This window comes from Sardina pilchardus, chromosome 22 (assembly GCF_963854185.1).
Source record: "Sardina pilchardus chromosome 22, fSarPil1.1, whole genome shotgun sequence".
Lineage (NCBI taxonomy): Eukaryota > Metazoa > Chordata > Actinopteri > Clupeiformes > Clupeidae > Sardina > Sardina pilchardus.
The window spans coordinates 28,705,598-28,720,539 of NC_085015.1; the positions used below are offsets into that span (position 1 = coordinate 28,705,598).

General features: G+C 40.4%; 1 long non-coding RNA gene across 2 annotated transcripts; it reads right to left on the bottom strand.

Moving 5' to 3' along the window:
* Window positions 1-6,848: 6,848 nt before the first annotated feature.
* On the bottom strand, window positions 6,849-13,326 carry LOC134070672 (uncharacterized). 2 transcript variants are annotated; one of them, XR_009936948.1, is made up of 3 exons: window positions 13,052-13,326; window positions 11,873-11,942; window positions 6,849-7,186 (listed from the first exon to the last, which is right to left on the bottom strand). It is a non-coding gene; the product is annotated as an uncharacterized LOC134070672 (long non-coding RNA). The 2 variants fall into 2 exon arrangements; XR_009936949.1 differs by lacking the exon at window positions 6,849-7,186 and adding an exon at window positions 8,112-8,131.
* Between the last annotated feature and the right edge of the window lie 1,616 nt (window positions 13,327-14,942).

A 14,942-nucleotide genomic window follows, 5' to 3' on the forward strand; every position in this document is an offset into this window, starting at 1 on the left:
TCTGCAGCACTCATTCCCAGATTGACACGAAATCACCATGGTTGAGAACGTCTCGCCCATTTTGAAAGCCTTTTTCAGAAATGTGAAGTGGGTGGAGTTATGGGGTGAAGTGACTCTTTAACTACAGAAAATGCAATAATCATCTGAATTTTGGCCTGTACTGTAAGTGTAAACATAACTACTAGCTCACATTTGTTTCCACAGCCCATGGTTATACTGAGTGTAAGGAAGCAGTCCTTACCTGTGGATTTGTGCAACATCCAGCAGCAGATATAGTGCCTAGCTTTTGGTAAGACTCAAGCAGTAAGTCTGTCAACTAGCATAACACATTTCACCACATGGTTACAACTTTTAGATTTACACATTTCATCGTACAACTGTTCATTTCTGAGCAATGCATAAACTACAGTGTAAACACAACGACAACTAGAAAAATAGACCTTCAAGGCAATGTAGGGTGACTGAGTGTTGGTGAGGTAAACAGTACTGTAGTAACCAAAGTAACGAAACACTAGGGACACCTCTGTGTGGGTAGTGCTTTCTGTCAATGCGAGAGATCGCTTGCCCAGCTCGGCCAACATGAGCTGGAGCTCCTCCTCGCCCGTAGGAGTCTTGCAGTTCTGCTCATCCAGCAGGAAAAACTTCACGGTGAAGCTCTTCTTTTGGCGAGCATAGGGGGTGAATTTTATTTTCCCCCTAACCTCCTTCCTAAAGAGCCCAGGAAAAGACCGGAAAATACAAATGTTCGTTTACTCATAGGCAAAATTCAAACTTTGAATTGGTAGACTGGTTGAGGAGAGATGTGTTGCCCTGCACTACTAATCAAAGACAATGAAATGGTTTATACACCAAGGGCCAAAGTTTAGGATAACTTAGAAAACCCTCAGTCTCCATCATTCACGTGTAGTTCCTTTCATTTGCAACACATCGTCAGGTTACAATAATGACCTGTATGCAGCTGAGGCTTCGTCTATTAGATGTTGCAATTCTATATACTAACTTTCACTTTTAAGGAAGTGTGAAATGTTTCATATTGAAGAAACAATATTGAAACTAGAAAAGCACTCAGAGAGCGCATTGTTCGCTGTATTGTTCTTCCTAGGTTGTCATACATTTGAACCTAAACCATTCAGATTGCCACCACGTGGCCATACCATGCCATTACACCACTAAGCGAAAAACATAAACGGCTCCGGAATCCCGACGGTGTTACGAATCTCTCCCAAATTTAATAGTTTCTTCCTTGGGTCATTTCTGACCTTCCCTGAAAATTTCATCAAAATCCATCCATCACTTTTTGAGTTATCTTGCTAACAAACAGACAGACAGACAAACAAACAAACAGACAAACAAACGCCAGTCCCCGATGAAAACATAACCTCCTTGGCGGAGGTAATAAAGAAGGCGGCAACTGCTGTTACGTTGTAGACATAACAATATTGCGAGTGGAAAAGACGTAACGTTATGTCTACAAAACAGCTTGTTTGGAAAGTTGTCCTAAGGACACACTGCTGAATCTGCAGTTTGAGACAGTTGTTTTCTTGTCTACTTGACATCAGCAGCTCCGGTTAGCATTAGGGCAGAAGCAAACTACACCTGCTGCAAATAGATGCTCTTACCTCAGCTCGGAACAGTAGTTCTGTCGGTAGTGGGCTGCTGATTTGGGTAGTGGTTGATAGGTACACCTAAATCGCCAGAGATGTATTTTCTGGTTACAAGGCCTATGTGTTCAGATTTAACAGACAACATTTCTCGTCTCGTTTTGCAAAAATTCAAACTCTCATTGGTTAAAAGGATGTTATGCTCAAAACACACCCATGACTGATTATGAAACAGAAGAACAACACTTTTGTTTTGAACACTACGCCTAACATTAGAATGGAATGTGTCATGAAACACCTTGCTTGTCCGCTTCACAATACTTTGTTGTTAAAATGTTTTTTTGTCATCCCTGTGGCAAGGCCTGATGCAGCCTGAAGCTATTCTTTGAGTACCGAAGAATGTGCAGGAGCTGTCCAGCCCCTTGGTGCTGAAGTGGTCAGCTCTTCCAGGGCGGAGAGGACGAGTTTGGTGTCATGGAGGCGCTCAAGCTCCTGATGCTAACCTGTGCCGTGGAATTGCACGATGCCATGCAGAGAGGCAAAGACGTGCCAATCTTCTGCTGGCTGCTATTCTCCCGCTACTTCCTGGCCAACCACCTGAGCCAGGTTGGTTTCAGTGGAGGCATGGAGCAGGTGAGAAGGCTCAGGGAGACTTTTGATGCGCTTGTTGTTGTTGTTGTTGACCCATTGACTGCCAAATAAGAAGGCGTATCAAAGTCTGTTGTGGTATAAACTACTAACGGCTGTTGTATTAATTTCCGTGTTTTCGGTGGAGTTGTGTCTCTTGGGTTACACACTGCACCACACCATCAACGTTTACCGCCTCTACATGGCCAACATGAAGGACTTCATTGTCACTCATTACCCGGATGATCACATTCGGGACTGGCCCTCTGTCTGCCTGGTGACTGAGGGTGGCCGGCATTATGACGTGGCAGTTGGCAACCCCGTCTGTCTTCAGGAGGACTTTTCTGGTGGACCTCACTGATTGGCCAACCAGCTATTTTGTTGCTGTTTGATTGTTGACCCAAGTGACCAAGGTCCAATCATGGCCAACTCAGGATACTATTTTACACCATCCATGTTTTTTTTCGATTCGTTATTACAATACATTTTCTCAGCATCATATTAACGGCTGTATTGTGGTTTCTTGGTCTGGAAGATTTCCTTTGGAAGGTTTAGGCATCTTATCTTTTAAGAGATAAGGCAATAAGATCAAGCAATCAGACTGCTTTGGATTTGAATCATAGACTGTAAAAAATATGGACAAAGCGTCTGTGACGTCACCCATAGATTTCTGAAGAACTCAAATGAAGCCGTTTATGGGGGGTATGGGCGGCGCCATCTTGGGAAACGTTGGGAAATCCTAACCACGCCCACATTCTGGCCAATCCAATCAAATGGGTGAAAGGGCGGGCTTTGTGCGAAACTGAGCCGAACAGGTGTTCTGTTCTGTCTCGGCTTGTTCAGCTAAGCAGCTAATACGTTACGAGACTGGCAAGCTAGACTACTGCTACGTTTACTGCGAAGCCACCGAAGTCGAAGACTGATTCTAACCCACCTGAATTTGCTGGTAAGTTGAACCGTGTTCATGTATGTCTCTTAAAGGCATGTGTTCAGACATCTTATGATTATGTATCCTGCAAGCTAACCGGGTAAACTCATGTGAATAGTTAGTGCTGCTAACAAGTTAGCCTACTACAAATAATGGACCGAGTTGTGTTTGCACCACCTTCTAGCAGGTGAAATAAGCTAGCTGTTAACGTTACGTTACCCCATTTACAATACACGATAGAGAAAGTTAGACTCCACTACAGATACATTGATCTTTAGCTTTAGTGATTAACGTTACCCATCTCTGTTCTCATTTTATTATTGGTAATGTAGTTATGAAACGTTGAAACGGATGATCCTGTGACATTGAATGTGGCGGTCATTTCATTGTAACATTAACAATAATTTATGTCAACATCAACTAGCTCGCTTTATTCCGTCAAGTTATTGACACAATCTTAGTCTAGTATTAGTTGTACATCATTGATGTGTTTATGTTTTAGCAATAATCATGGGTTTCATCAGGTCCCTTTCCACAGGTGTATTAATCAAACACCATGCTGTCTGCATTCATAGTCAAGGTGCTTGATTTTATACACCTGTGGAAAGGGACCTAATGAAAACAATGAATATACAAGGGTGTTGTGTTATGGATTATGCAATGAGTAAAACTAAATAACATTTTAGAGCAATGATTTGCACAATATGTAATTTTACTGTCAAAATCACACTCGTGACTACTGGTGATTACAAGTGTTGTTAGTTGACACTTGTGTTGTACTTGTATTGCATTTCATTTCATTGTAGGTTACACAGGTATGAATGTAATTAAATGTTTACCTTTCTATTTTGGCAGTACCTAATGTGTGGATCATTGAAGACTGCTATGTTTGCTGTGGAGAGGAGGTGGCAAGGAGGTCCCTGAGCTCTAACCTGGGACTAAATGCAGGTGAAATGGCTTGGCTGGGGTCGACTGAGGTGGCATAGCATCCTTCTCCTTTTTGCCTAGTCCCTGAAGAGTGGATTTTGCCGCAGAGATGAAGCAGAACCTGTGTGATCTCCATCCCCCCCACATGACCATTATCATATCTGCGTCATCGATGGGGATCCACAAACCCCAAGAAGATCGAGTATGGGTGAACAGCAGCTTTGTGTTGGGTCTCATGCCCCATCCACACAACTTTGCATTGTTTCTTAGAGACCAGGTTAATCTGTCTGGGGCAATGAATATTTTTAAAATATTGTTGAATGTCTGTATCCAGCCGAATTCAGCAGGCAACCTGCATTTTGATGGCACTGAACTTGCACTTACAAATGGTTATGGAACTTTTCTAAGAGATGCTGTTACTGATACTGATGGACTGATGGACTGATGGACTGTTACACCCTTTCCTTTACTTATGTCAAAACCAATGTCTGTTCATTAACAAAATTACTGTTGATGGCACTGAAGTTGAAAATAAAAACACAAATGTTTATGGGACTTTTCTGGTCAACTGTGACCTACATTTAACTTGTGTCAAACCAGTTTTGTCTATGCTGTCAAACATTTATGATTAAATTGCAGTGGGAGCAAAAACAATCAGTAGGTTGAATTAAAGACCCAGATGCGGAAGTACATTTGCATTTTTACTTATGTCTTGAGCATTACAGGTAAATAACACAATGTTGTAAGCTAGTAAATAGTCAGTATATAGACTGCTTTGCAAACTCAGATGTAAATAAGGTAATCATGAAGGGGTCTGCTGGTGAAGAGTCTTTGAAATCAGAAGTTGTCACTGGTCGAGAACTGTTAGGAGCCAGCTCCTCATGTTTAGCACCCACTGGTTCAGCCTGGCTGGATCATCTAAAGAGAAACTTGACACAGGCAAGAATGGTAGATTGTTAATCATTGTTATAATCAAATTATTTGAATTACACTCCAATGTGGGACATATCAGTCTGTTCTTGTGTTGCATATATTGATTTGGCACACGCATATGTTACAGTACACTTTTGTTTCCTTGTGTCTAACCTATAACTGACAATGGTATGTTGACTACTGTAGATGTCGCTCACAGCTCCCGTGTTCAAAGTATACAGTCAGGTTCATAGCGCTTCACCTCAGCAAGAAGAAAGCAAGCCGTTTAATGTGAGGATTGAGGAATCTTCGGCTTAGGTTAATGTCTTCACAAACGTTGTGATCTTAAATGCAACAACCGAGGCTGTAAATTGACAACAGACTAAGTATTCCCTAAAGGTTTTTTGAAGAAAACACATATGTTACCCTTACACAGTCTGTTTGTTGATTACAGCTAACTCAAGTACCTGGGCTAGTAACATTAACATGAAGTTAACTCACAACAGCGGTTTTCACTACATTTCTTAAATGAATGTTTGTGGGTGCTTCTGCCATTAGGTTTCAACAATAAGCAAATTAGTTCATTACTTCCTTAATGTTACACTTACGTGGGGATTTCCGATAGTAAGCCAGCATGTTTGCGGTAGGTTAAACCAGAGACATACCACAGACGCTAATTTGTCCTAGCGATTTATGCTAACGTTAGCTTGCTACTGATGCTAAGGCTAACGTTCACATAAGCTAGCAGCTACGTGAAATAATAGTGGAATGTCACTTACCGGAAAACTAGAGTGATGTCCTCTTCTGGTGTCGGTTAGTACAGTTAACAGCAGAGATATTTCAATAAAAATGTTCAGAGAGGATACGGTGATGAAGATTCAGGATCACGGCTGAGACGTCCACTCGGCTGGCAACGTCAACCTCGACATTGGTCAGCTGTCAATCAAGTTGACGACGTCATTAATTTTTTATATCCAAATGCGATCCAAACTAACGAGTTAGAAAAAAATTCACCCCCCTTGTCAGTACACGATCCGTGACTGGCTGTAAATCCGTACTGCGCATGCGCGTAATCTTGCGCATGCGCAGAAGGTCACCGTGTTTTTCGATTGTTTACGACACTTGCATGATCGGTTCTACGCATGATTGTATCTATATGGCTCTGGTTAATACATACCGTTAGAAGTAGAAGAGTAATAAAGTATAAATAGTTTAAATGTACATGTTTTAAATGAACAAAAAGAAATATAGCGGTTACCCAGACAGCAATTACGAGCTCGAATAAACGTCGATCGCTGGCCTGGGTTGTGTTTACAAAGTTAGCTACTTGCTAATGTTAGCAGCTTAGGTGGTTGCTAAGCGAATTCCAGACACTATATGTCCTCACGCTAACGATTAGCTTTACGTCAAATCAATGATCTTAAAGTGTCAAATACACACTACGCACAAATGTACACATTCACACAAATGTCATGCTAAATCTTAATCATGAAATACAGCTGATCTGGGAAACATTTTCTTTTAGTGGCCCGTAAAGGTTGCATGCGTGCATGCACACCTGTATGCCTAATATAGTATGTAAATAATTTGACTGGATCAGACAGAATGGGAAAGATGATCACCTCTAAGCTACATTTAAATGAATGCTATTATAGCCATTGATTAATGAAAAATATCAAAGTAAACCAACTTGTTGTGTCGACAAAAAAATGGACTCAATTATTGTTTATTACTATATTTTATTGCATACTCGAAGTAGAACACATCTTGGCAAAACCCTTCAAGGTTAGAGTGTATTGGTTTTCATCCTTTTGAAGATGCTCTGCAACTTCCGACTGTAAATACACCTCAGTATCACCTCACCTCTTGAATTTCCCCTTGGGGATCAATGAAGTATCCATCTATCTATCTATCTGTAGTAGGCTACAAGAGACCCCCCCTTCTTTGTCATGAGTGATATATATAAATTACCACATAAGTCTAAGACTAAACAGAACTTAATAGAGTGTGCGTGCCTCTTTCCACGAATCATGTGTAGTGGTAGAGTCATAAGGTAGGAGGTCAAAATGGCAAAACATGATTTAGATAACTTATTGGTGTATTCATCTCCAGTAGGGATTACTGCAATGGGTTTTTCGCTTGGGTGTCACTGAGTCAAGCCCTCATCTACTTCTTTGGCTTCCGAGGTTTTCTGTGAAAGAGAATCACCTTGAGTTGATCATTTTTCATTTTGAATGCACTTCATTCACATCAATGTATTATAACTGGTTGGGCACCGAAACACTGTTCTGGTATGGCAGAGGTGCCAACGCAAATGGTAGTAACTGTACCGAATGACCGCAATACCATAATAAACTATGAGTCCCTGTACATCATACGCCATTTCTAATATCTTGCTCTGATAGCACCACATTAAGATACAGTTAGCTAACATAAACACTAGATGTACAAGCTTAAAGCTGAGGGGTGCACCACATAGGTAAGTGGACAGTGTTTGAGAACTCACATGAACAAATGCCAAGTACCTTGTCAAAAGTCTAGCAGCTACTATGTAAAAGGCTGTGAAACCCACAGCAAGCTGTTTAACATTCAAATGTATTGTGCATATAGAAGCACTGCGATATTGAGTATAACTTAGTGTTGAGTACAACTTTGTCTTAACAATAACAGCAATAGCGACAGTACCCTCTAGAATTATTGGCACCCTTGGGTGAAGTTTACTAAAACCTGTATAAAAACGAATCTTTTGGTGATTAATTGTACTCCCACAATGAAAACATATATGATTTAGGCTACCTAAGATCATCTGTCCCCATGTTACACCCTAAAAACTACCAACTCTTAGAAGAGTCCGTCAATGCAAACGGTCATGTCCCACTGAAAGATGGTGTTAACAAGCACATAGAAGGGTGGAATATAACTAATTATAGCTTAAATCACATCTACTCTTTAAAGGCATTCCAAAAATATATAATAGGCTACTGAAGATGATCTGTTGCCATGTTACACCCTAAAAACGACCAACTCTTAGAAGAGTCTGTCAATGCAAACGGTCACGCCATTTGTGTCCTTCAGCTTGCACTGGGGGGGGGGGTCTTTGTGGACTTGGTTACACTGCATCTTCTGGTGGTGTGAACTGTTAAATCAGAGTGAAAGTAAGAAAGAAAAAGGACAGACAAAAATAATGTATTAAAATAATATTACTATGGCACTACAACAAAACAATCATTCATACACTAATGCTGATTAGAAAAACAAAAGGGCAGACACTAAGAATCTACAGGTACATACATACATTATAGACTCAACATCTTTCATTATAATTTTTAGGTGTGCGTAGGTGTGCAGTGTGGCGCTGGTGGTTTTGGGGTGGTGTATTATGGGTATTGAGCATCTTGGAGGAATAGGCGATATACAGTTGAGGCCTCAATTATCAGCCCCCCTGAAATTTTTTAACATTACTCAAAAATTCTCCCTACAATGTGCATTGACTGTTTACCTAAAGATTCCAAGGAATAGGCCTACCCATGGAGGTATTATAAGAACTGGAGAAAGTGAACAAGTCCTGCCCCCATTCATTTCAATGGGAATGCTAGGCTAGTGAAAATTGCCAAAATTGAACGATTTTTTCGGGCTTCAACATGGCGTTTCAAGGGGCTTGTTTCCGGTGCCGTTTTACTTAGCCAATTAAGTGCCAGGTTACTGATTGACGTAAGGTACAGAAGGAGAGCTCGTGCCCACACTAAGCTCGTGCATGAGCTGAGAGTGGAACAGCCACCAATCAGCATGAGGAAAACTATGGGAAAACGGCACCGGACATGATGTATTTCTGGAAAATGGCGACGAGGAAGTGCCTTGCTAATCGGCGAAGCTAATCAGTCAAATCCTGACCCCCTGGGCCTACCGGCACTTGAACACCTGTCTGACAGGGGACTGCCTTTACAGGCATGCTGAAGATGAAAGAAATCAGCCTGGACCTCAGAAAGAAAGTCATTGAGGCCTATACTATGGCGGAAAGCTATACTGTAATTTCTAGATGCATCAGTCTCTTCAACAGGTGTGCAAGGCATCATTATACAGTATAAAGAGTTCCAAATTTGTGCAAAACAAACCTAGGTGTGCATGAAAATGCTAAATATCTCAATCTCTAGAGAGAAAAAAATCATCATGTGTTTCTCTATGGCAAGTCACGTTCATAATACGGTTTTGAGATCCTAGCAAACTCCTGTATGGTATCCAATTCAAGATTCATATTGCAATTGCATCCAAATTTGTTTGACAAATAAACACTTTTTTTGCGTTTACTTTGTTCATTGCAATGCAGTTAAAAAATATTATAGAGAATCATCATATGTACCAGGCAAACAAGTCAGGTCAGATCAGCTAGTGTCACAAATATGGAGTGCAAAAAGTGTCAAAAAGTCATTTCTCAGCACTAAATAAAAATGGCCATTAATTTCTGGAAGGCACACACCAGATATTTCAGTAAATTACTCAGCCCCACAGTATACCTCCACCATGGTTCTTATATTGCCATTTTCGGGACAGTCAGGCCTACACAAACATGTAAGTCATGTCGGGCTGTCAGCTTGCTGTGGTGAGATACACGTCAAAATGTAAGAATTTGTGTAGTATGCTTTTCAAATTTTTATTATTTAAAAATCTACATCAAATCAATGCAAGTATTTATACATGTTATTGTAGCAGATCTGTGTACCCTAGACTGTGCTGAAAAAAACAATATGTGGCACTTACAATGACCAGGATAAATGCTTCTAACTAGAAGTAGTGAAAATGCCCTTAAAACAGCTTAGGGCTCATAGGGTTAAACTGGAGCTGTTTGGGCACATGGATGTTGCCTATGTTTGCCGAAAAAAGGGAAGGTCCACAACCATAACAATACAGTTCCCACAGTGAAGCATGGTGGTGGGAGCATCATGTTATGGGGCTGTTCTGCTGTCTCATGCACAGAGAGCCTTGTTTGGGTGCATGGGATCATGAAAAAGAAAAAATAATGTTGACATTTTGAGGGATAACATCAAGACGTCTGCTCTTGGTCTAGGCTTAGGTCGCCACCAGTGGGGTATCCTACGAAGCAAGTTAGACATGTCTAGGCTATCTAGACATATCGAGGCTGCACAAAGCCTTAACTCGGGTATTAAAGGAACCGTATGTAGGAAATGTATTTCAATTAATCATAAAATGGCCCTGATATGTCACTAGACATTTAGAAATCATGCTAATTTCAAATACTTACATCACTGACAACAGTAGTCCGGCCAAGATACTGTCATTTAAAAGTGAAGTTGCAGCCCTCAACTGTTGATGTTGTTATGTTGTGTTTTGGTTTGATGCGCCGCCCTACACTTATCTACGAATCACGAAGTCAGTAGTATTTCGCCATCCGGGTTGCCAGCTATGCTATGTACCACCATAGACAGCTGCCGCTACAAACATATCAGATAAAAAATGTCTAACGTTATGGAACCTAAAAGACCTTGTTATGAATCAGAAATATGTCGAAATAAAACAAGGATTTAGGAGATTGATACGGCTGAAAACGGAGAAGAATTAGAAGACAGACGTCACTGTTGATAATTTGCTCCTGGACAGGTACAGATTCATTAGTTTGGCTAACTTACTTGTAGGCTAAATGGACATTTCAAATAGCCTATTCATGATAGTTGAACAAAGTTATGCATGTTCGTGAAAAGTAACGTTATGTTGGCCATATGGAGGAGGTGGGTCATTGAATTGAAAAGGTAGGCTAAGGAATTGTTTGGGAAATAGAAACAGCTAGTAGTCATTGCTAACGTCAGCAATGCATTATCAGAGTTCGTTTCTCTGTCATTATGCTGAGGAAAACAGCCCTTGCCATTGAAAGCCTAAGTTCCTGCTGCAGCTAAAAAAAAAAGAAAAACAGTGGCCCATCATTAAGTGCAAAAACTAGCCTCATATTCAATGCATTTATGCTCCCACTCCATTTTTAAAGGTAAACTATACAAAGTTTTTCAGTTAATCAATTCGTTCCATACTGTTATATATGATTAAATGAGTCATTACCGGTCGACCGGTGTTTTTTTCCGGTCACCCTAGTGGTCTGTAGTGGTAGAACCACACTTGCAACTTCAGGAGACCTCGGGCACGCACCAATGCTCTACGCTCTAATGCTCTATATGTAAAATATACACGCTAAAGCTGTAGGGGAAGCTCTGCAGAGAAATATACAAGCATAAAACGAGCAAAAACGAAAAGTGAAAGCGAAACCGGCGATGAAATCGCCAATCCTGCATAGTATACCTTTAAGATATGATTAAAAGTTTGAAGAGCTCCAGGGTTGGCTGTACTTGTCCAAAGTGTTCACAAAAGGACTTGAATGAAAGCTCAGATTGTCCCCCTCAAAATGATACCATAATGAAATAGATTATGTAAATATGTCTTTAACAAAGGCCAATAGCAAGACATGCACCGGTGTCTAAATGTGTTTTTCTTCCAATAGGGTTTAACAGGTGATAACCCTAATTTAGCTGTGACTCCAGAAAATGTTAACAACAGACATGTATGTTTTCAAAAAGTATAAGCAACCTTTGCCCCCCTGAGTGCCACCTTGAGTGGTACCAACATCTCATCTGGCCCATGGACTCATGTGTGGGAAACACTGTACAGGCGGCGCATGTCATTGCAACATTGCTCTGGAAATCCCCCCCGCATTAATTGAAACGTCAACTTTATTGTAGGCTACTCGAGGCCAGAAAATAAATAGTGACATAATCGATTATGGCACTTTGCCGCATCAATGCTGAATCGTGCATGCCCCACATTGCGATTGCTTCGCCGAATCGATTATTGTTGACACCCCTAGTTGATACATACATACCTCTCACGTTACAATGCATGCCCTCAAAGGCTCTGGTGCGCCCTCCTCTCAAAAAACAAAATTCAGGATCCTGCAAAAAGAAAAAAGAAAAAGAAATGAGGATTGATTTCTAAGCACACCTCAGTCCTGTGTTCAGTGTACCAGCATAACTGTACACAGTGCATAAAGTAGGGTCCATCAATATGGGGAAATTTCAACTGTTCACAAAGAGCAAAGTTTCTAAACATTATCTAACACATAACACACAAATCTATGATTGTGACATGCCATACACACAAACACCTGTGTACGGAAATAGAAAAAAAAATACAATACATATACGAGATCTACACATCTAAACAGCTATCCTGATGGCATTTATAAGTCAAACACGCCTGAAGTTAATTGCATAGGCTACTCATGGGTTTCATCAGGTCCCTTTCCACAGGTGTATTAAATCAAACACCTTGGCTTTCAGCGCAGACTGCATGGCACCTGTGGAAATGGACCTGATGAAACCCAAGAATAGCCTATGCCTATGCAAATGGATAGTCGTACTTGGCTCATTGTTGGTAATTAACTTCGGATGTGCCTGGTCTGTTAATGCCAACGGGATCCTCATATCACGGACGTTAGGGTAGCAGCTAAACCTAAGATCCTTCATGCCTCCGCTTTAACCCTCTCTGCCTGGCTAAATTGCAAAGAATCCTCGAGGTAGAAAATAGTGTTAATGTTAGTTAGCTTGCTTCGTTCGTGCCATAGAAGTACAACTAAGCCAGTTAACATTTTTGCTCCACTTTATTTTCTTTCACAGGTCAGAGGCTGAGCAATTTAATATACACGTAAATTGCATCCAAGCTGCAAAGAAACAACGAGCTAACACCCCAGCTAGTCAATGTTAGCTACCTTGAGCTAAACAGCTAGCTTCGTTCGTGCCGTATAGTTGGTGCCACTTCTATATATTTTCCCTAGCTTGCACTTCTTTACACAGACATGATAAATATTTTTCGGTTGTTGTCCTAATTAATAATTGTTAATTGAACTGCATTTCTGAATTCTTTCTTTCTGTTTAATATGGGTGATAGAACTTGGTGATAGAGCTCGAAATATGTAGAGTTATTGTAAAATGTTAAGGAAACAATTGCTAATGCTTTAGAAGGAAAATGCTAGACAAGACCAGAGAATGTCTACAAGACTTACCTCAAGTTCACCGTAATTTCGCAAGATTTAAGTCAGGCGTTGAGTCTTCTCTCATCCAAAGTTATGCACAGGTCACTCCAGTGATGACTTGAACTGCGTGCTTGCCGTTTGCTGCAACCGTTGAAAACCGGCTTCATACTGGTAAAAATAGGCTAAGCCTTTCAATTTAAATATCCTTCGAAACAGACTCGCCGTGAACTGAATAATAAATTATTATTTATTAACATAACGTGCAGCTTATAAAGGTATGTCGTGCCGTCAGTTGTACCGTTTGTTGGCCGTCAAGCGATCAAGACATGCGCGGTACACATTTCACAGAGGAATCGTTACGTTTCCTATTACGTCATTATGCGCATGCGCAGTACGGATTTACAGCCAGTCACGGATCGTGTACTGACACCCCTCACAGTTGTCAGGGACCGGGAAACTACCGAAAAATACAATAAAAGTCCATGGGACCAGGCTTTAAAAACACGAATTTACGCCGTGAAAACGGACATTTTAACATGGGCGTCTATGGAAATTTGCTCTGTTTTGGGACCAGTCCCCAGCGGATTTTCGAGGTATTGCAGTTTTTCGAACTTCCGGGTAGGCTTCATTGTTCAGTTTAGAATGTTGCCGCTTGATTTGAATCCATATTGAATGACGTTGACTTTTCTAACATTAACCAGCTTTGTCATAGTGATGGTTATGGTTATTTAGTGATGTCAAAGCCCACTGTGAAAACCCACATGTTTGGCTACTACCAAGCAACCTGTGGAATACTGAGAAACTATTTGATTTAGTCAACAACTCTTCAACACACATTTACAATGTTGCTTACAATGTTGATTATAAACTGTGTTACTGGCTGTAAAAGCATCTGTTAAAGCAATATCTGTAACTGTAAATAGTGAGTCCACTCCCATTCTCATTTGAGAATGGGTCTAGTGTTAGCTCATTAATCAGAGACCAAACATGACAACATCCTTATACTTTAAAGTTCACAGCTTGTTTATTTTTGGAGTTTCATAGGCTACAGATATGTATTAATGCCTGAATACATTAACAGTTACTGTTTGGAGAAGATATTTCCTTTCAATTTATGGAAGTGGGGAATTCTGAAGCCAGAAATCAAGGATCCAAGAACCTCACCAAGACACCCATGTTGGACTCGTGATTCCCAAATGCCACTTTGATAGCCTACACCAAAATCCTTTAGGCAAGTCCCTCCACTCAATGGCCATATTGCATTTTGGGCACTTATCGGGCATCTACTGCGCGTGTGCAAGCTTCATAACATCAACCTCGATCCAGCGGCAAGATCACATGATTGGTACAGTGTATTCACAACACATCACATGATTGACATCTCTTGGCTACGGAAGGTGCTGAGATGTGGATACACTAGCCCAGAGACATTCAAAAGTGTCCGAAGTAGACAATCAGATAATTACGCCAGTCCAGTAGGCCTATGTAAACATATTTTTATATTTTGTCAGAACTTCCTGATTTTTAGACATGATTGTTACAATTCATGAATGGAAATTATTTTAAATAATGTGGAACAATTAATTTTTTATTAATTACTTGTTTTTTCTGAATGTTCGCTGTATTGTTTCAAACTGGATTGTGGATTTTATACAATACAATACAATTTATACAAACATTGTAATGCATTTTAGACACTGTCCTGACTGGTTTAAAATAAAATATCTTCAACTGTGAGAGTTGTGTAAATCTACTCATTTCTAAATGAGTTAATATTGTTTGTAGTCATAGGCTAAGTGTTATTTTGGTGAGCATACAGTAATTTCTAAGTAAGAGTAAGTTTGTAGTCTCAAAATACGCATTTCTTCATATTTTGGTGCAAAATATTATCTTTAAAGTGGTAGGCTACATTTTACCTTAG